The sequence below is a fragment of the Azolla caroliniana genome, unplaced genomic scaffold (genome assembly GCF_043228905.1).
Source record: "Azolla caroliniana isolate FFs.n. ecotype wild unplaced genomic scaffold, voAzoCaro1.0.p SCAF_11, whole genome shotgun sequence".
NCBI lineage: Eukaryota > Viridiplantae > Streptophyta > Polypodiopsida > Salviniales > Salviniaceae > Azolla > Azolla caroliniana.
The window spans coordinates 6,148,835-6,169,133 of NW_028230446.1; positions in this window are offsets into that span (position 1 = coordinate 6,148,835).

Here is a 20,299-nt window from a genome sequence, read left to right on the forward strand (position 1 = left end):
CTTGCGCGATCGGTAAGAAGTTGACCACCGACCACGGAGAGCCGGTGGCTACAAACAAGGGCGTAAAACGGACGGGCGATTCCTTGTGTCTTCCCACACTTGCTCCCGAGACGATGGCAGTCGAGCCCAAGTGCCCACGTGAGTCCCAAGCGGAGGAAAGCGGCGGCGAAGGGCCAAGAATCACCGGCGAGACGATACGGGGAAGGAGCGGACGAAAGCCCACGGACCCGATTCCGGAGAACTCGGCATTCGGGCCCGTATGCCCATGTAAGACCGAGGAGATGGATGGCGGTACCGAGGAGTCCTGGCACGATGCCAGCGAAGACGGATGGGAAACGGCCTGCGAGAAGGCTAGGGACGGACACGGCACGATGAGATCGGCATTCCGATACGGAAGGAGCGTAATCCGGTCGTGGATTGTTCGATCGGGGCCGGACTCGGCATAAAGGTGCCGATACGGGAGAGGGTGTGGGACGAGCCGCCCTCTTTTACATGGGGAGAAAGACCGACCGGGCGAAGGCCGAGACTTGGAAAGAGAATGAAGCCGGTCCTATGGGATTCCTTACACCGATCCGGCTGCAGGCCCGAGTGCCGGCGTGAGTCCTATAAGAGAAGACGGTGGCGACAGGAGAACAGGACTCGGCAATCCGGAGAAGGACGAACGGACCCGAACGAGAACCGGGCGGAGTGGACTCCCGGACGACCATTCCGGGAGGGAGGAAGAGAGCAGGCCTACGAAGAAGCCGAGGACACGGTACGTCGGGACCACGGGAGAGGGTGCGGAGTAAACCACCCTCTCGGCATGCGGAAAAGGACGACCTGGGACAGGGTCGGGAATACAAATGGGCGGCCTACGGAGGATCCTCCACAACGGTTCTAGAGACTTCGGCAATCGGCAACGCGGTCGACATAAGACCAAGATACTGACGGTGGCGGCGGGGTGACGAAGGCTATGGGCGTAAGGAAGTCCGGTCCTACGGGATCCCCACACCAACCAGAGACTCCAGCTGTTCGGCCAACGTGGCAACGTAAGACCGAGGGAGAAGGAAGGTGACAGCGGGAAATGGGATCCGACTACGCGGAAGACACGAGGAGAGTCCGGGAGGGACTCAAACAAAGACACCCGAGTTTCGGCAAGCATAGAAATGGAGTCCGGTCCTATGGGACCCTCACACCGATCCGGAGACTCCGGCTGTTCGGCCAACGTGGCAACGTAAGACCGAGGGAGAAGGACGGTGGCGGCAGGGAACAGGACCCGACGACACAAGGGAGGTGCCGGGAACGAGGTGACCAAGTGCCTAGTGGACTGCACAAGGTCGGAGTCAGGGAATGGCAAGAGAGGCCGGAGGAGGATCCTCCACACTCGCTTCGTAGATCTCGGTAGCTCCGTTGAAGTAGCGAAGACTGACACGGCAAGCCCGGGGTGACAAGCTGGTGGGGGCGAGGGGACGACGGCAAGCGGAAGACTCAGGACTTATCGTGGCAGCATGAAGACGGGAAGGGCCAAGCGGGCTACTACGGGGTGTTCCTCGGATGCAAAGGACACCAGTATGAGGGTAAATGACAATGCACGATCTGGCCAAAAAGGGGGCCGACGAGGCGTGCAATAAACCGGAGTGCGACACGGGCGGTGCCAAACAACGGGCGAGGGAACATGGGACACGGAGGTGCCGAAGCGGAAAGGCGAGCGCGGAGATAGGTTGACGGTTTGGAGGTAGCGCGGGGAAGGGACCCTCCGCACCGTTCCGGAGACCATGGCGGTTCGAGCCGACGCGGCGACGTAAGACCATGGAGAAGGAAGGTGGTGGCGAGAGGACGAGGGCAACGCGAAACGACATGGGATGGCAATTAGTGTCGAATACATGTGTATAATGGACGTATTCACACCATCCCGTTTTGCTCATTTATGTAATTAGCATAAAGGCAGACCATCCGACCTCGATACCCGATGCGACCAGTCCAATCATACCTCGACGATCCGAGAGACTGTCGCAACCTCCGGAGAGGTATTCTCCTGGAATTTTCTTCACCGACACCGGCGAACCGACGTCTTACGAAGAAGCATCGACATCTGTCGATTCGGCCACCTGGCATCTGGCGATGGAGTCGGAAATGCACTCCATCCGGGCAAACAAGACTTGGGATCTGGTCGAATTACCTAGGAACCGACGTGCTCTTCCTTGCAAGTGGGTTTATCGACTAAAAGAGACGTCTGATTCGACCACCCCAAAGTACAAGGACAGATTAGTTGCGAAGGGCTTCCGACAAGAATATGGCGTCGACTTCGACGAGATTTTTTCACCAGTGGTGAAAATGACAACCCTTCGTCTTCTGCTCGGCGTCGTGGCAGCCGACAACTTGGAGCTGATTCAGCTAGATGTCAAAACAGCCTTCCTCCATGGTGATCTCGAGGAGGAAATTTATATGGAGCAGCCAAAAGGCTTCGTGGCAACTGGCCAAGAACATCTAGTCTGCCGACTCAGGAAGAGTCTATACGGCCTCAAACAGGCACCGCGACAATGGTACAAGAAGTTCGACGACTTCATCCAATCAATCGGCTTCTCCAAAAGCGATGAGGACCATTGTCTCTTCACCAACACAGCTCGAGATGGATCACCCATCTTCCTCATCATTTACGTGGACGACATGCTAATTTCTGGACGCCACGCGGGCGAACTTGCCGATCTCGTTCGGCAACTGCGGTTGAAGTTTGCCATGAAGGACCTCGGTCCGGCACGACACATCCTTGGCATGAAGATTAGTCGGCATCGCGATAAACGACATCTTTTTTTGTCTCAGACCGACTATATCGGACGTGTCTTGGAACGCTTCAACATGCAATCAGCCAAATCTGCTTCAACCCCACTCCCTATGAATCTTCGGCTCTCTCAGCGAGACTGCCCGACATCCGGTTCGGAGGGGGAAGATATGAAGTCGGTACCGTATGCACCGGCAGTCGGCTCCCTTATGTACCTGATGGTCGCGACACGGCCTGACATCTCTCATGCCGTAGGAGTCGTTAGCAGATTTATGCACAATCCTGGCCGATCGCATTGGAACGCAGTCAAGCATGTGTTCAGATATCTGGCTGGCACAAAAGACCATGGCATTCTTTTCGGACCGAACCGAACCTCAGGCGTAGTCGGTTACACTGACTCGGACTTCGCCGGCTGTATAGACAGTCGGAAATCAACAACCGGATACTGCTTCAAATTCGGCAATGGAGCAATCTCGTGGAAGTCGAAACTTCAGGAGTGCACAGCGACCTCAACGACCGAAGCAGAATATGTAGCTGCGTCCGACGCAGCAAAAGAAGCTTTGTGGCTCGGTCGGCTGGCGCACACGTTTCGACAAGTCAAACTTGACTCGGCTCCAGTTGTCTACAGCGACAGTCAAGGTGCTGTTGCCTTGTCGAAAAATCCGGTTCACCACAACGCCTCCAAACATATCGACGTTCGATATCACTTCGTTCGGGACTGCATCATTTCAGGGAAAATCGGTCTAGAGAAAATATCCACAACCGATAATGTCGCAGATGGAATGACCAAATGTCTCTCGGCAGACCGTTTTCGGTCTCTTCGGCATCAGATGGGCGTAACGACAAACCAGTCCGGTTAGAGCCGGACACAGAGCAGGATGGTTCCCGACAACCGACATCAGCTCCTTAATGATCGGCTTCAACTGTTCCGACCCGACCAGTTCGGTCTTCTGTCTTCGGATCCTGCCGACTCGAACAAAGCTGATATGTCCGAGAACCTAAGTCTATACCTGTAATCTTAGATAACCCATGTATACGCCCATTACGGGGGAGTGTCGAATACATGTGTATAATGGACGTATTCACACCATCCCGTTTTGCTCATTTATGTAATTAGCATAAAGGGTAGTTGCCCTAAGTCGGTCACTATATATAGTGACCTTGTAACCTCTTTGTGAGGTTGGTTGTTGTATTATTGCTTTGTGAAATAAAGAGTCTTTTGTGTCTCTCTCTCTCTCTCTCTGTGCAACGACCTACATTCTGTCATACACAGGGAATAAACAGGAATCGAGTGCTTCAAGATCTTCCGCACTGACGACATTGCTTCCAACAATTAGGATGACGCGAATGATCAACGGAGGCCAAGCGGGCCACTACGGGCATGCCTCGAGCGGGGACATCGGGCCTACGGCGGGAAGCGGGGCGTTCATACGGCCGAACGAGGGCCAACGGAAGTACGAGTACTACGAAAATCGCAGCAGAGGACCCATCGGCAGGTCGAACGAGCCTACGGGGAGGTGTGCGCGAAGGAAGACTCGGAGCCGACGGATCAAACCGGCAGCGAGCCAAGATGCGGATCACGGGAGACCGGTTTCTCGCCGGCCGAAATCTCTCACCCTTCAACCAGATTTGGCACATACCGGTGGACGTGCAGTTAGGTGGGGGCGGATGTCGTGAAGAATTTCGGCCAGAGGCGGAAACCGGGAAACATTGGCTACATCGGCGGGGTGCTGCGTGTGTACGCACCCGTGTACATTTAGTGTGAATATCGAGGGCGCCTTTATGGCGCCGAAGAGTAGTCAAGTCGGGGACAGATGATCCCATGTAAGTCGGGATTGTCCCACATTGTAACGCATCCCATTCCTTGTTCTATAAAAGGAAGGGAACGCCCTTTGTGTAGGGGTTGCCCATTTTGCATTAGAGGGTATACTATTAGGTTTAGAGTTAGGTTCTTCTTCTTCTTCTCCTCCTTCTTCGTGTTTTGCTTAGGGTTTGCTTTGGTTCGGCCTCCTGTGCAAGACCCCGCTCGGCGCGACGAGCTGAGAGCTCCCCGACGGCGGCTTGACAGCAGACGACTACTGTAACCTACCTCAGTCCGGCTCGACGCTGGGAATGTATTCTTCCCTTTATATGTATATATATATATATACTTTTGTCTGTGTATATTCGCGTCGTTGTTGGCGTCGGGTGCCTACCTTTTCCTGCGTTTTCCGTACATAAGGCGTGAGTCGAGTTGGGCTGTGTGTGTGCGTGTGTGTGTGTGTGTGTGTGCGTGGATCAGTGTTAAGCACGCTCTCTCTCTCTCTCTCTCCCTTCGGTCGCTTCCAGTGTGCTTCTGGGATGCCCCGGAAACAATGAAGCACGACTTCCTACGCTCCGTCGCTCCCTAGTCCAAGACCCCCGTGGTCTCGCCTTTCCCCACACACGCGCATAACAACGCGACAACGGCAAAGCGTTTGCATTTACATCAAGGGAGATAGGGTGCGTCGATCTGAGAATAGTGGAGACGATGGTGATCTTCACGATTGACCATGTACCATGGAACCTGAAGCCGATTCCGGTGCCACGAGCGCATATTCCGAAAGTCATTGACTTGCTCAAGGAGAAGGTGGCGATGGGGATTCTAGAGTCATCAACTGCTCCGTACTCAAATCGATGGTTTATGGTTCCGAAGAAGAATGGATCACTCCGATTTATCCAAGACTTGCAACCGGTGAATAAGGTCACGATCCGGAACTCGGGAGTCGGTCCGATAGTGGACGAATTTGCGGAAGCTTTTGCCGGTCATGCGATATACTCCATCGGAGACCTATACTCGGGATATGACCAATTCCAACTAGCCGTGGAGAGCCGAGACATCACAACCAGGCGAACACCGATAGGATTAGTCCGAATGTGCACACTACCACAAGGAGCGACAAATTCGGTTGCTCATATGATGAACGCGATGAACAAGGTGCTTCGAGACTGCATTCCGGAGATAACGATGTCGTTCCTCGATGACATTCCGATGAAAGGATGCGCGGTAGAAGAAAAAGATGAGACTATGGATGATCGGGGATGCCGAAAGTTCGTGGTCGACCATATTCATGATTGCGAGAAAGTGTTGCGAAAGCTAGAAGATGTGCACCTAACACTTTCCGGGGAGAAATCGGCATTCGGGCAAGAAGAAATATTGGTGGTCGGACATCTATGTGGGCCCTACGGCCGAAGACCGTCACCAACAAAGATCAATGTGATTCAAGCTATGGAGGAAATATGCGAGTCAACATCCGAAGTCTGAAGGTTTCTCGGTGCATGTGCATTCTATCACATATGGATTCCGCACTATGCACATATAGCGGACCCGCTCTACCACTTGTTGCGGAAAGGTAAGAAATTTGAATGGAAACCGGAACACACCAAAGCCATGAAGAAATTGAAGAAGAAACTTCGGAGGGCGGAAGCACTTAAGAAGCCGAGCTATGATCGACCGATCATAGTAATGGTTGATACAAGTCCAACCGGTATGGGGTGGGTCATCAATCAAGCCGACTCGGATGGTTCGCGGTATCCGATCCGATTCAGAGCAAAGGTTCTCAACGAAAGGCAACGTGGATATGCACAACTGTGGGGAGTCGTGTCGGCGATAAAATCGGATCGGGATTATTTGATCGGAGCCGAAGTGGTGATCGAGACGGTTGTCTTCCGATAATCGGGATGATGCGGTGTTGTACGATACCGGATGTAGCTATGCTAAGGTGGGTTGCATATGTCAAGTCGCTTAATCCGGAGGTTCGACACATCTCGGGGAAGGACAATGCGCTAGCGAATATGTTATCGAGGGCTCGGTTCGGAGACGACATAACCGAATCGGATAATGAAGAAGTTTCCGAAGACTACTTCGCGTCGGAGCACATATGCCGAGTGAACGTAATCCGAGAATTCCGGGAAGAAGAATACGAGGGAGAAAGCTTGATGATCGGAAAGATGTTACAAGAGGCCAAGGACTCAACAAACGATAAAGGAAGAAGAGCCGAGATCCAAAGGAAGAAGAGGCAAGTCCAAAAGTTCTTCTTGGAAAACGGATTAATATGGAGCGCGCCGAAAAGACCGGATGGTATACCACTTCGAGTAGTCGGGACAAAAGAGCAACAAAACCGGATAATGTCTGAGTTTCACGAATCCGATTGGGCTGGACACCGAGGAACATGGGCAACATTTGTGAAGATCAAGCAAAAATATTGGTGGAAGAAAATGTACAAAGATGTCGCGGAGTTCACGGAAAGCTGCGAGAAATGTCAAGTCTACTCCGGGGTTCGACATCGAGATGAGTTACATCCGACATTCTCACCGACAATCAACTTCAAGTGGATGGTCGACATAGTGGCCATGCCGACCGGGATCGGACAAAAGAAATACTTGGTATTAGCTCGGGAAGATCTCACGAATCAAGGAGAAGGTCGAGCGCTTCAGAGGAAAACGTGTTCCGCGGTATGCCAATTTCTTTTGGAGGAAGTATTTTGCAGGTACGGGTGCGTAGGGCAAGTGATTGCGGACCGGGGAGAACTCGACTCGGACAAAGCTAGGGGATTCTTCGCCAAACACGGAGTTCAGTTATCGCTGACAACGGCATACAATCCGGAGGCCAACGGGAAAATCGAACGAGGACATAGTCTGATCGTGAAAGCACTTGCGAAGGCATGCGATGGAAAGGTGAAGGACTAGCCGCAGATGCTTCCGTATGCACTATGGGCGGATCGGACGACGCATAGCTCTATAACCGGTTACATGCCGGCAGAACTCATGACCGGACAAGCACCGGTAATGCCGACAGAAACCGCGATCGCAACATGGACAGTGCTACCGTGGAAGGAAGAGATGAGCCGGGAAGAACTACTAGCGGTCCGGATACGACAACTAGAGGGAAGACTGGCAGACATAGCGGAAGCAATACGCCGACAACAAGAAGCACGGTTCCGGAACAAAAGCCGGTTCGACACAAAGCACCGACTACGACCGAGGAGGATTGAAGAAGGAGATTGGGTGATCGTCTATGACAGTAGTTTGGACCATCAACATACAACGATGCGGAAATTCGCGAAAAGGTGGTTCGGGCCATACAAGGTTCGGAAAGTCTTCGACAACAGAACGTACCGACTGTCCGAGTTGGATGGAACAATACTACGAGTGCCTATAGCCGGGAAGCGGGTGAAGATTTTCAAGAAGCGGACCAACGACAAACCCTATGTGATCCAAGCCAAGGCCGACAACGAGGAGCAATCAAACGAAGACCACGGTGATGCGGGAAGCGAAGAAAGTGAATTACAACTCATAGTCGACATTAGGGGAGAATCGGAGGAAGCTTTGGATGAAGACGGATATGAGGAATCGAGAACTTCGGCAAATACCGGAGGATGTGCGGGTTCGGAGGGGGCGAGTGTCGTAGTGTATTCCACACACTACGTGAAAACCATAAAATAATATATCCGATTTTAGATACATATAAATAAATAAATAATATATCAAAATATTTATCACGTGCATAAGGCATGATTCGAACCCTACACCTCCACATAGCCAAACCTCAACTTTACCATTATGCTACCTTATCTTTAGTGTTCTACAAATAGATTTAATAACTATAAGTGCTTTATTTGCGCCTACCTTTATTAAAAGGTGAATCATGCATTTAGCTTGCATGAGCACTATATTTAGCAAATAAAAGCAAGGATTAGAAAAGCATCACATGCACATTTAGTGTGCATAAACATATTAGAAAAAAGCATGTAGCTATGCTTAGTCTCTCCCATCACTATATAAGGATGGGGAGCACATTGTAGTTTTTGTTGATTTTTTTTTCTATAATGATCAATCAATCTAAAATATTCGTGGGATTCACGAATTTGCTAAAATAATTCTCTCTTACTACCTAAATATTGACTAAATATACTAAACTCGTGGGATTCACAAGATTCTTATCTTATAACTCTTTATACTTATTCTTTACTAGCCTTATTTGTATTTTTCTTCCTCCTAGTCCAAAACCTCGGCAGTTCCCACCCGACTCACGCAACGATCCGGAGCCGAAAGGCACGACAGCGTAAAGCTCCAGCTTGCGGCATCATTTGATATGAAGGACCTGGGGGACCTTCATTACTCGGGATCGAAGTGATCCGAACCCCCAAAGGCATACTCATCAGCCAACGACATTACGCGCTAAGTGTGCTCTTCAAGTTCGGGATGGCGGACTGTAAGTCTATCTCAACTCCTCTTGACAGAATAGTGAAGCTTCACCCCAACTTCGGAAAGGTCTGCGACCCGAAAAGGTTCTGACAGATTGTCGGAAGCCTCATATACTTAACTGTCACCCAACCGGACCTTAGTTAACCAGTCGGCTTGATTAGTCAGTTCATGGCACGACCAACCGAGGAGCACCTTCAATGCGCGCAATGCGTACTCAGGTACATTAGCGGCACTAAGGACCGGGGGCTACTATATCAAACCGGTACTGCCGAGCAGCTAGTCAGCTATATAGATGCCGATTAGGCGAGAAACGTCGGCGATCGCCGATCCACATCCGGATTCGCGTTCTCCCTTGGGAGCGCCACGATCGCGTGGAGTAACAAGAAGCAGCCAATAGTTCCAATGTCGACCACAGAGGCTGAGTATCAATGAGCAGTTGTCGCAACATGCAAAGCCATATGGCTGAAGCGGCTACTTACGGATCTCCAAGTGGAGGTGTCCGATCTAACGACGATCTATTGCGACAACCTTAGTAGCATCCAACTTGCGAAGAACCCCATATTCCAAGCCTGGACTAAGTACATTGAGGTGCACTACCACTTTGTCTGCGAGCGTGTCCTCTCTGGTGAAGTCAAACTTCAGTATGTTCGGATGGATCGGCAGAACGCCGACATTTTCACCAAGCCCCTTGGTCTGGACAAGTTGCGGCAATTCTCGGGTGCACTTGGGTTGCAGCACCTCGACGTGCCAAACTTGAGGGGGAGAAAAGTCCCGCAAGACCACGGAAAGGAGCAAGAAAGGAGCGGAAGTGATCGCGACACCAAATCGGATGACAAATTCGATTTAGTGTCGGCTGAAGAAGCCGAAGGCGGATCCGCAGAAGAGTCCGAAAGCAAACGAGAGGGCAGCATCCAAAAGAAAGAGACGGAGCCAGCAAAACATGGGCAAAACATGGGGGAGATGAAGCCAACTAGGGCAAGAAGGCCAAGATTGAGGAAGAATTGGAGACAACCAATTCAGACAAAAGTGGAGACGAATCGAAGGCAGCCGATTCGGCTCGGATGTTTGATTCGGAGACACATTAGTCATGGGGAATATTGAACTCATTAGTTATGTGTCATAGAATATGATTATATGACACATAGTTAATGTGTAGAGAGTGGTGGTGTGACTTTTGACCTTTGAGTGCTCATAGATTCTCAAAGGGTGTGTTCACACACAAGGCTAGGTTGCGCTTGATTCTCAATAGTAGGTCCTGTTCAGACTAAGAAAAGACATGGGCAAGGTTTCTTCTTATTCTATGCTTGCTTCTCATTTTTTCATCTTTTTCTTCCTTTCCTTCCCCTCCTATCCCCTCCCTACCCTTCCTCCATTGAACATGAGCTCTTAAGTTGCAACAACAGGTAGTGATCATCAAAAACACACACACACACACATAGAGAGAGAGAGAGAGAGAGAGAGAGAGAGAGAGAGAAGAGTCGTACATAAGTTCCAAAAACAAAAGCTCAAGTCATCTTTGTCTTCTTCATCAATATCCATATGATGATACTGATACAAATCTATCTTACCTCCCTCTCTTTGGTATTCATGGCGGATTTTGCGAGTAAAATATGTAGCATTATGTTTGTTTTTCTTTGTAGATGGAAACATTATTCACTTTGGATTATATAGTGCTTCTAACTATTAGAAAAAGCTTGTTGTCTCAAATACAAGGCAATGCAGAGGACATATGTCTTCTATCACATCGATGTGGATTTTGTGCTCATCACAAGAACATGTCTATGATTTGATGGAGTTGTACCTCTCTTTGATATCATTGTGCCAAAGATTTGACTGAACATATACCCAATTAATAACGAATCGGGCAAGATTGGTTGTTGGTCACACTTGAGCTATGACTTAACTTGTCACGGATGAACAATTGGAAGATAAAAAGATGGGGAAGTTGATGACAATGAGTAAGAATATCTATTCCATGACTGGTGTTGATTTCCTTGATGTTAACAAGGGATATCAACCCTTTTTATACATGTAGTGAAGCATGATAAGCATGCTCATGCCAAGTCTTACATACTATAATATCAAGCATACTATTTCTTGCATGCCAAGTCTTACATATTGAGTCTTACATACCACTCTTTATACAAAGGTTTAAAATCCAAAGTTTGTCTAGGAGAAATATATATATACAAGAACCTAAGGCTAAAATTCAAGTCAATGTTTATGACATTATCCTCCCCTTAACCGCCGACTTCAAGAAGGTGCGGGTTTGTCAGGATATCAGAGATGAAAATCATGAACCACTTCCGGGGCATTGAGTAAATTTCTAGAGGGCTCCCATATGGCCTTAGAGATGGGATATCCTTTCCACAAGACCAGATACTAGAGCTTCCGTCGGCTCTTGCGGGAGTCTAGAATGGTCTCAACTTCATACTCATCCCTAGTCGCCAAAGCCACAGGGGGGGTGGCTCGATGCTTCTTCCTGGAATTGAGGATGGATGATAGAGCTCAAGAAGTGATGCATGGAAGACATTGTGAATTCGGTAGTGTGATGGAAGCGCAAGACAGAAAGCCCTATGGTTGACTTTGTCAATGATGCGGAACGGACCCAACATTTTGTATTCGAGTTTATTGCATGGGCGAGTTGTCGGAATATGCCGACATAATAGCCAGACCATGTCACCAACTTTAAACCAGGTGCAGCCCGCCGATGTCGATCAGCCTTCTCTTTGTGTCATTCTTGGGCAATGGAGAGTTCTAGGGATAGGTCATGATGCACTTCTTTCATCAGAGGAGCTCGTTCTTCAACATATGGATTCACAGAACTAGCAGGGATAGCTATGCTAAAGTGTGGGTGGAACCCATAATTTGCGAAGAAGGGTGTTACACTAGTTGATGTGTGGAGAGTATTGTTGTAGGCGAACTCAGCCATTGGAAGAAATTTGATCCAATCATCTTGTTGATAACTTATCATACATTGGAGATATTGCTTGAGGATCTTATTTACTCGTTCCGTTTGGCTATCTATCTTAGGATGGAAGGCCGTCGAAATTTTTTTGGAAGTTCCAAGAGTCTGGAAGAGGCGTTTCCAGAAATAAGACATAAATTGGGGGCTGCGAGAAAAAATAATGTCATCCGGTAAACCGTGAAGACGCATAATATGTTAATCCTTAGGGCCGGACAATGGCCTAACACAGGGTGTCTTCGGAAGACACTTCACCAAAGGGGTGTTACGGCGAGATAACTTAAGACACAACGATTAATCCGACTTAATTGGCTACTTAGCAATAAGGCATTCACTTAATACACGCGTAAGATATAACAATTAATACAGAACAGTAATCAATACGTGAAGATAAAACAAGAAGCTTATATTAATTCTCCGTCAAAGTTTTACATTGTAACCGGGCCTTTATATAGGTTACCGGTGTTGCGTACAAAACGGTGCCAACCGGCACCTGTTCAGAACCGGTCCGGATCCGGATCAGCATACCGATTCCGGTCCATCCGTTCACTACATAATTATAATCTATTCTACTTAATTAAAATAGATTCCGAATAACAATCCCTTTCACATTCTGGTCTTTAACTCCTTTGCCGGCCGAGTAACACATGGCACGCCCGTGGGACAATACCTTGTACGTCGAATCCCACTATCCGGCCCTTAGCCTTCGTCCAAGATATCTAGAATACTCTGCTCTAGGGTATCCAATGGTTGTTCGGAACTCTGGTGTTGTTGTTGTTGTGGTTGTTGTTGTTGCTATGGCTACTGTTGTGGTTGTTGTTGTTGTGGTTGTGGTTGTTGTTGTGGCTCTGGCTCCTCCGACTGTTGCTCCTTAGATGGCGTTTGTTCGGCTCCCGGTACCGGCGGTTGTGGCGGTGATTCCTCTGTTAGTTGCTCCGCCGGATTTGACTCCAGTTGACTCACCCCGGCCTTGTCTCCGTCCGGTTCTTGCTCTGGTGATGGCTCATCATCGTTGAGGTTGACGGTCGCCGCCTGCTTTGCTTCTTCTCTCCGTAGCCTGGTCCGCTCATAGCTCTCAAACTGGATTTGAGCATCTAGCCGATCATCGTCTAGCTGTGCTACCAGTTGTCAGACCACTGCAGACTGTTCCTCCGCCAGAGTTACAAAATCTTCGGCTAGCTCATCTCTTACGGCGGTGAAGTCCTCCTTTGTTAGCATGTAGCAGTCGTCGCCATCCTTCTGCCGGTTTTCCACGTCCGCCCTTAGCAACTGGAGCTCGGTTGTGTGCTTTGCCCATTTGTCCCACCATTGCGTGGAGCTCTCTTCAATCAAGCGTTTGGTCTTGTTTCTCCAAGCCTGGATAATGAACTAGATCCGCTCCAATCCCATCTTCGATTTGTCCTCCGCGGCTTGCCATTCATCCTTCAATTTCTTGATCAGTGCCACCGTATCCACCTCCTGCTCCCGGTAATGTGACAATTGGGTTTGATAGGTGTTTTGCATCCTTTGCAATACCATTGTCGCTCTTTCCTTCTCTTCATAATGTTGCTTATGGAGCTCCATACGTTCTTGCGTGGCTTCCTCCAGTAGCGTGGTTCTTTCAGCCCGTTCCTCTGCTAGCGCCGTCTCAACTCGATGCACCTCCTACCGGAGCTCTGCCATCTTCTCCTGATGTTTCTTATGCTCCGTATCCAGGTGCCTATAGTCCCGATGCAGGTGCTCAAAATCATCGGTCTTCTACTTCAGCTTTTGGTTGAGTTGACGGCGAGCGCAGTCTTCCCGATCCTTCTGTTGACGGAGTTCTTCTTTCAGTCTTTCGATCTCTGTTTCCGCCATCCATCGCAGCTTCTCCTTTTCTTGCACCGCTTTCTCTTTCTCCTCCTTCAGCCGGCCATAGGCTTGATGTCCTTTCCGTAGATTCTCTTCTGCCCAGTGGAGGTTCTCAACAGTCTTTCGTTGCTCTTCTTCTGCCACTTTCTTCAAGTCCCGCTCTCGGGTGTGTAATGCTTCCTGTGCGGCCAGTTCATCTCTCAATTCAGCAAGCTCTTTTTCTTGCGTCGCCACTATCCCCAGGACTGGTTCCGTCTCCGCGGTCTTATTGCTATGTACAGGTGCCGGTGTCTCTTTATTGTGTACATTTACCGGAGTCACCAGTGCTTGGATTGGTGGTCCGATTAAGGCCATTTTGGCCAATTCATCTGTGGCGAGGTCCAAGTCTTGTTCTAAGCTCTGGATCCTTGACCAAGCCATCTCTAGTTCTCCAGTTATGACGAGCAACCGGTCCACCTGCGCTTTCTCTTCCACCTCTATGTAGTGACCACTCCGACAATCTGTTCTCCAATCCACTAGAGCCATTGGCTGCCAATGCTCTGTTGTTGCGTCTGCCCGGAGGGTTGGTTGTTGGTGTCGCTGGCTAGTGATCAGTTTTGTCCGGTTGCGTCAAGCTGCAACTCTAGCTCTTGTTGGTGACCACTTTGCTGTTCTGGTTGCGGTTCCGTTGGCCGCTCCGCCTCTTAATGCTCTTGGCCTACCGGTGGGGTAGGCAACTGTACTTCCGGCGCTTGCATTTCGGGTCTTGCCGTATCCTGACCCGCTGGTAGAGGTTGTTGTGCAAGGAGCTTTGTGACCGGTTTTGTCCAAACCTGTTCCGGTTCCATCCTTGGTGCGAGCTGCTCAGTGTGGGGTACAGGCGTTCTATCCTTCTTTGGGTCCGAACACTCCCCGGCCTGTTCAGAGGTGCTTGCCTTCTGGCACCGCTGGAGGTGCTCTAACGGTTCCTCCTCCGCTTCCTCCTCCTGAGTTTCGATGTTGATTTTCACTTGTTGAGCCAGTCAGTGAAGCCTGATCTTGATTGGTCGTGCCGGTGGCTCCTCCTGCGTTTCTACCTGCTGCTCCCTATTGGCGCGCTCCTTTGCCTCCTGGTCCGTGTTGGCCGCCTTCCCTTTGGTTTCGAGGCCATTTTCGGGGTGCCTTCGGTTGTTCTTCCCCACTTCGTGGTCTTAACGGGCTCGATAGGTGGTGCCAATAGGGTGAGCCATTGCGCCACTACCGTCCATATCTTCCGACCCTCCTTGCCTCTGACAGAGTCGATGGCCGCACAAAGGCCATCCGCAATCAGTACCGGCCAGTCCACCTTCACGTCTTCATATGTTGCTATGATTAAGCTGGCCCGGTTCTGAGGCATGCACGGGAGTCGAGGGTATACATGTCCAAATTCATGGAGCACCCGGGCAATCTCTCGAAAGAGTGGATCTTCGCCGCCCTGTGTCCGGTAGGCCTTGCTGACCAGAGAGTATTCCCCAAAATATTTTCGGAGCTGCTCCGGGGTAGGGTTGTCGATAGTGAAGATGCCCCCTTCCGGAAGGCCAATCAACGCATGGATCACCTCCTCAGTGATCAGCTCCATGTCGATTTCCTTGACTATCTTCTCCGCCTCCCGGTGTGGTGGCGCCTCCATGATTGTGAGGAAACCTTCTAACCCGTGTTGCCTTAGCCACTTCTTGGCTGCTTCAGAGAGTGCTTGGCAGTCCATGGCTTCTTCGAGGTCGGTGAGCGCTGGTGAGGGGTGTGTTTGAGGAGGCTCTGTGTGCGTGGGCTCGCGTCTGCTAATCTTCAATCGCCTATCTACATTTGTGCTCCATTGTTCGCGAAATGTGAAGGTTTCTATGTGGTGGGGGTTTTCTTGTTGCATGTTGGCGCCTGTTTTTTTCTTACCCGAGCGTGTGCACGTCGTGTACTAAAATAGAATGTCGTGCCATGTGGTGGCGGTTTAATACCCTATTAATAGCCCACTTCGTACCTTTTCAAAGTGCCTGTTCACTCCTTGTTCTTGCATGTGTCCATTCACCCTTCGCCCTTGCATGATTTACTTTTATTTTTTTTATTTTTTTATTTTTTTATTTTTTTATTTTTTTTTTTAAAGATAAAAATGGTTTTGTTAATTCACATCCGGTTCCACTAGACCCCTATCCGGATTGTGGAACTTGCCGGCTGCTAGACTGCTTGCCATTGCATCGTTGTTGTCGTTTGTCGGCTCGTGCTCCCTCTTACCGGCTTCGCGGTTGCCGATTGCTGAACGTGTGGTCGTCTCTTCCGACTTACCGGTGTCCGGTTCTGTGTCGGCCTTTACTTGTTAAAATGGGTTTCTTGGCATGGGTCCATTGTATGGTTTGAGTCGGAACCCATTGACCCATTTACCCAGAACCTCGCCGGCGAGTGTCCCTAATTGGTAGGAACCGTTGAACTCACGCGTAATCCAGTATGGTCCGGTCCACCGAAACCGTAGCTTTCCGAGCATGTTACCCATCTAGGTCTGGAATACTAGTACCAGTTTACCGATTCCGAACATCTTTTCGTTCCCTTTCCGGTGACGATCCACAAACGCCTTCCTCCGCCGCTGCTCTAGTTCTAGGTGCATGATGCTAGCTAGCCGGTGTTCTTCCAATTCGCACAGTGCGGCTAACCAAATAGCTTCCGATTCCATCTCATTTAGGCGTTCCTGAATCTGTATTCGTAAACTCGGTACCTAGAACTCTACCAGCATCACTACTTCCAATCCGAATGCTAGGAGAAACGGTGTTGTGCGGATACTTGTCTTATATGCCGTTTGGTAGGCCTAGACTGCATTGTGCAGCTTTGTATCCCAATCCATCTGGTTCTCATTGACAATTTTTCACAGGATGTTCTGTAGTGTTTTATTTGTTGACTCTGCTAATCTGTTGGCTTGCGGATAATAGGGAGTGCTCCGTTTGTGCACCACCGCATAAAATGTCGTCAAACTTTCCACTACTTGCCCTAAGAAGTGCCCACCTTGGTCACTTATGAGCTCTATCGGACATCCATACCGGCACCAGATGCATTCATATAAAAATTTTGTCGTGGATGCCGCGGTGTTGTCGTGTAGTGCTTTGGCTTCCACCCATTTTGTGCAGTAATCCGTAGCGACGATCACGTACCGGTTGCCGGTTCTCATTGCCGGTGGTTTGAAGGGACCAACAAATTCCAGCCCCCATTTCTGAAATGGTTCTAACGGTAGCACGGGCTGGTGAGGCATTTTGGCTTGTTCGGTTGGTTGGCCCATTCGTTGACATAGGTCGCATTTTTTAGCATATCGGACTACATCCTTCAATGTTGTCGGCCACCATAGTCCACTCTGCCATATTTTCCTTGCCATAGCGTCTCCGGCATAATGTCCTCCAACCACGCCGCAGTGTGCTTCGCGCAATATTATTTCCTTTTCGTCGTTGCGCACTGCACGCCGCCATATGCCATCTGCGCCTTTGTGGTACAGTGTGTCCTGTAATAGACAGAAGTGCCGGCTTTGAACCGCTAAGCGTTTCCTTTCGTCTCTGTTCATCTCCTCCGGAGGTAAGCCGGTGCTCAGAAATTGGTGCATGTTGGTGAGCCACTTGTCTTCCTCTACGACCGTACTATCCATTGTCGTTTCTGTTATGACTCTAAACAACTCTGCATCCGGAAAGTCGACTGGGACGCCGTCACCGATTTCGCCAGAATCTAACCGGCTTAAATAGTCTGCTACCACATGTTGTATGCCGGGTCGGTGGAATATCTTGAACTCGAATTCTTGTACTAGTAACGCCCAACGGGCCAGCTTACCAGTGAGTGATGCTTTGGACACCAAGTAGGGGAGCGTTGAATGATCTACGTGAAAGGAAAATTTCCTTCCCAACAGATAGTGTCTAAACTTGGTGACACTGTAGATCATACCCAAGGCCTCCCTTTCCGTTGTGGAATAATTACGTTCCACTTGGGACAGCTTCCGGTTGGCATAATACACTGGCCGGTACCATTTCGGTTCTGTAAGTTGCTTTAGCACGCTCCCGATTGCGATGTCGGACGCGTCAACGAACACATGGAACTCTTTAGACCAATCCAGAGGTTGCACCACCGGAGCTTGTGACAACAGTACTTTTAGTGCCCAGTAAGCCTGGTCTTCTGTGTCCGTCCATCGGAATAGTGTTCGATGTACCGCGACATGTAGTGGTGTAGCCAGGTCTGTCAAATACCGGAACATTCGACTATGCCACCGAATTTGTCCTAAGAACCGACTTAGTGCCTTTGTCGTGGTTAGTGCCGATGCCTCCAAGATTGCTTTTACTTTGTCCGGATCCACTGCGATACCGTCCTTGCTCACTATGTGGCCTAGTAACGCTCCGCTAGTTACTCTGAACACGCATTTTGCCGGGTTCAAGCTTAGTCGGTAAACCCTACATTTCTCCAGACATAGTCGGAGGTGCTGAAGGTGATCCCCTTCCTGGTTATAAACTGCGAAGTCGTTCAAGAACACCTGCATGAATGCCGGAATGAATTCTCCGAAAATCTCCATTATGATCCGCTGGAAGGTTGCCGGCGTCATTTTCAGTCCGAACATCATCACTACGGCAACAAAGACTCCCCTCCCCATTCAATGACAAAAGCGGTTTTCTCTTGGTCGGCGGGGTGCATCCGGATCTGATTATAGCCGTTGAAACCGTCCGGAAAACTATACACCTCATGACCGGCGACCGCATCCAGGACTCCGTCCATGAATGGAAGCGGGAAGGCGTCCGTTACCGTAGCCGCATTCAATTTCTGGTAGTCGACGCACACTCTTATCTTACCGTTCTTTTTGGGTACTACTACTATCGGACTGAGCCATGTGGCTTTCTTTACCGGTCAGATGAAGCCCACTCTTAGCAATTTGTCGATTTCTTCTTTGACTTTTGCTGTGTAATTTGGGTTCACCCGGTAACGCCGTTGCGCTACCGGTTTGGTGTCTTTACTCAGATGTATCTGGTGTTGATACAACTAAGGATCGAGTCCCCGCACGTCCTCGTAGGACCAGGCGAACACATTGCGAAATTCTTTTAGGAGTGTGATCATTGCCGTTTTGTTCTCCGGGGTCATTTCCTTGGCGATGTGCACCGGTCTTGTGTCCTCTGTGGTACCTAGGTTTACCTCTTCTAGTTAGGATGCTTTCACGCACTGCGACACTGCCATTTCTCTTTCCAGTGCCTCCTGTGCTTGTCGTAATTCCCGGATTTCTTCTTTATCCGGTTCCTCATCGGTCCCGTCCGGTTGCAGTATGTACGGTGATACTGCTTCGGCTACATCAATCTCGAACAGAGGTACAATCTTCGGATTTTCCTATAAGTATTGATCAACCTCTTCGTCCACCAATCCTTCCAGCATGTTGACACATTCCGCATATAGCGGCATTGATTCCTTGCCGGTACCGGATCCTGGTTGAGTCGGTACTCATACTTTCACTTTTCCACGCCGAAACGTAATTATATTCTTCCTCCAGTTTTACTTGATGTGTGTTGTTTTTAACCAAGGGCGTCCCAACAATAGTGGGTAAGCTCCATGATCCTGTAGCTGGAGAACTACTGCGGAAATGCGAAATGTCTGACCCCCGATGGTCACTTCCAGATCATGTTTTAATCCAGTCGGCCGTACTGAACTTGTGTCCGCCATCCGAAGCCAAAATGGGCACGGTTCCCAGTCATGGATTCCTAGAGTGTTACACGTTCGGAGGCTGATTACATTCACGTCGGATCCTCCATCGATAATCGTGCCCGGTAGCTCATTTCCTTTCACAATGGCTGTGATTGCCGACTGCTCGTGTCCACCACTACCGGTCCTTCCTCCAGATTTGAAAAGAATGTCAGAGCCGGCAGTGTGTCAGCAGTCGTCCTTCCTATCTTCAGTCCTTCCGTGAAGCGTGGTACCAGTTGCAATAGCCGGCCTAATAGCAACGTTATTTGGCATTCTTGTAACGCCTACCATGTTGGGTTTTCGGGTTGCCTCGGGCCGGTGACCTCTACCGCATTCCGCTCATTTGCCTTCTTCACCCATTCGGTTGCCTGCTTCCGGATGGCTTCTTGAGTTTCCCACTCCGTGGCTTTGCCTTTTGATCTTGTAGTGACTTGTTGTATGTCCACGACTTCCGCGTCTACCATGTTCACCGTTGGTCGCTTGTCGTAGCTCTTCGCCGGACATTGATTACTACAGTGACCTTCTTGCTGGCAATAATAGCAGTACGGCTTCCGAGTGTTGTTGGATTCGGCATGTGTGCTTGGTGGAGGTCCTATGGTAAGTGCTTGGTTTTGGTCCGGTTGGCTGCTTGGAGCACCCTTTTCCGGTTCCCGTGGATGACCCCCCTTTTTGTTGAAATGACGTTTCTTGAAATTCTTTTTGTTTCGGTAACCTTGACGGTGTTGGTCTTCATACTTGCCATAGTCGTCCTGTCGGTGGTTGTAACCAGGGGAGTGATCCCAGTTGTATCTCTCGTACCGTCCATTATAGTCCCGGTATCTATCTTGTCTGTTATACCGGTCATAAGCGTCTCT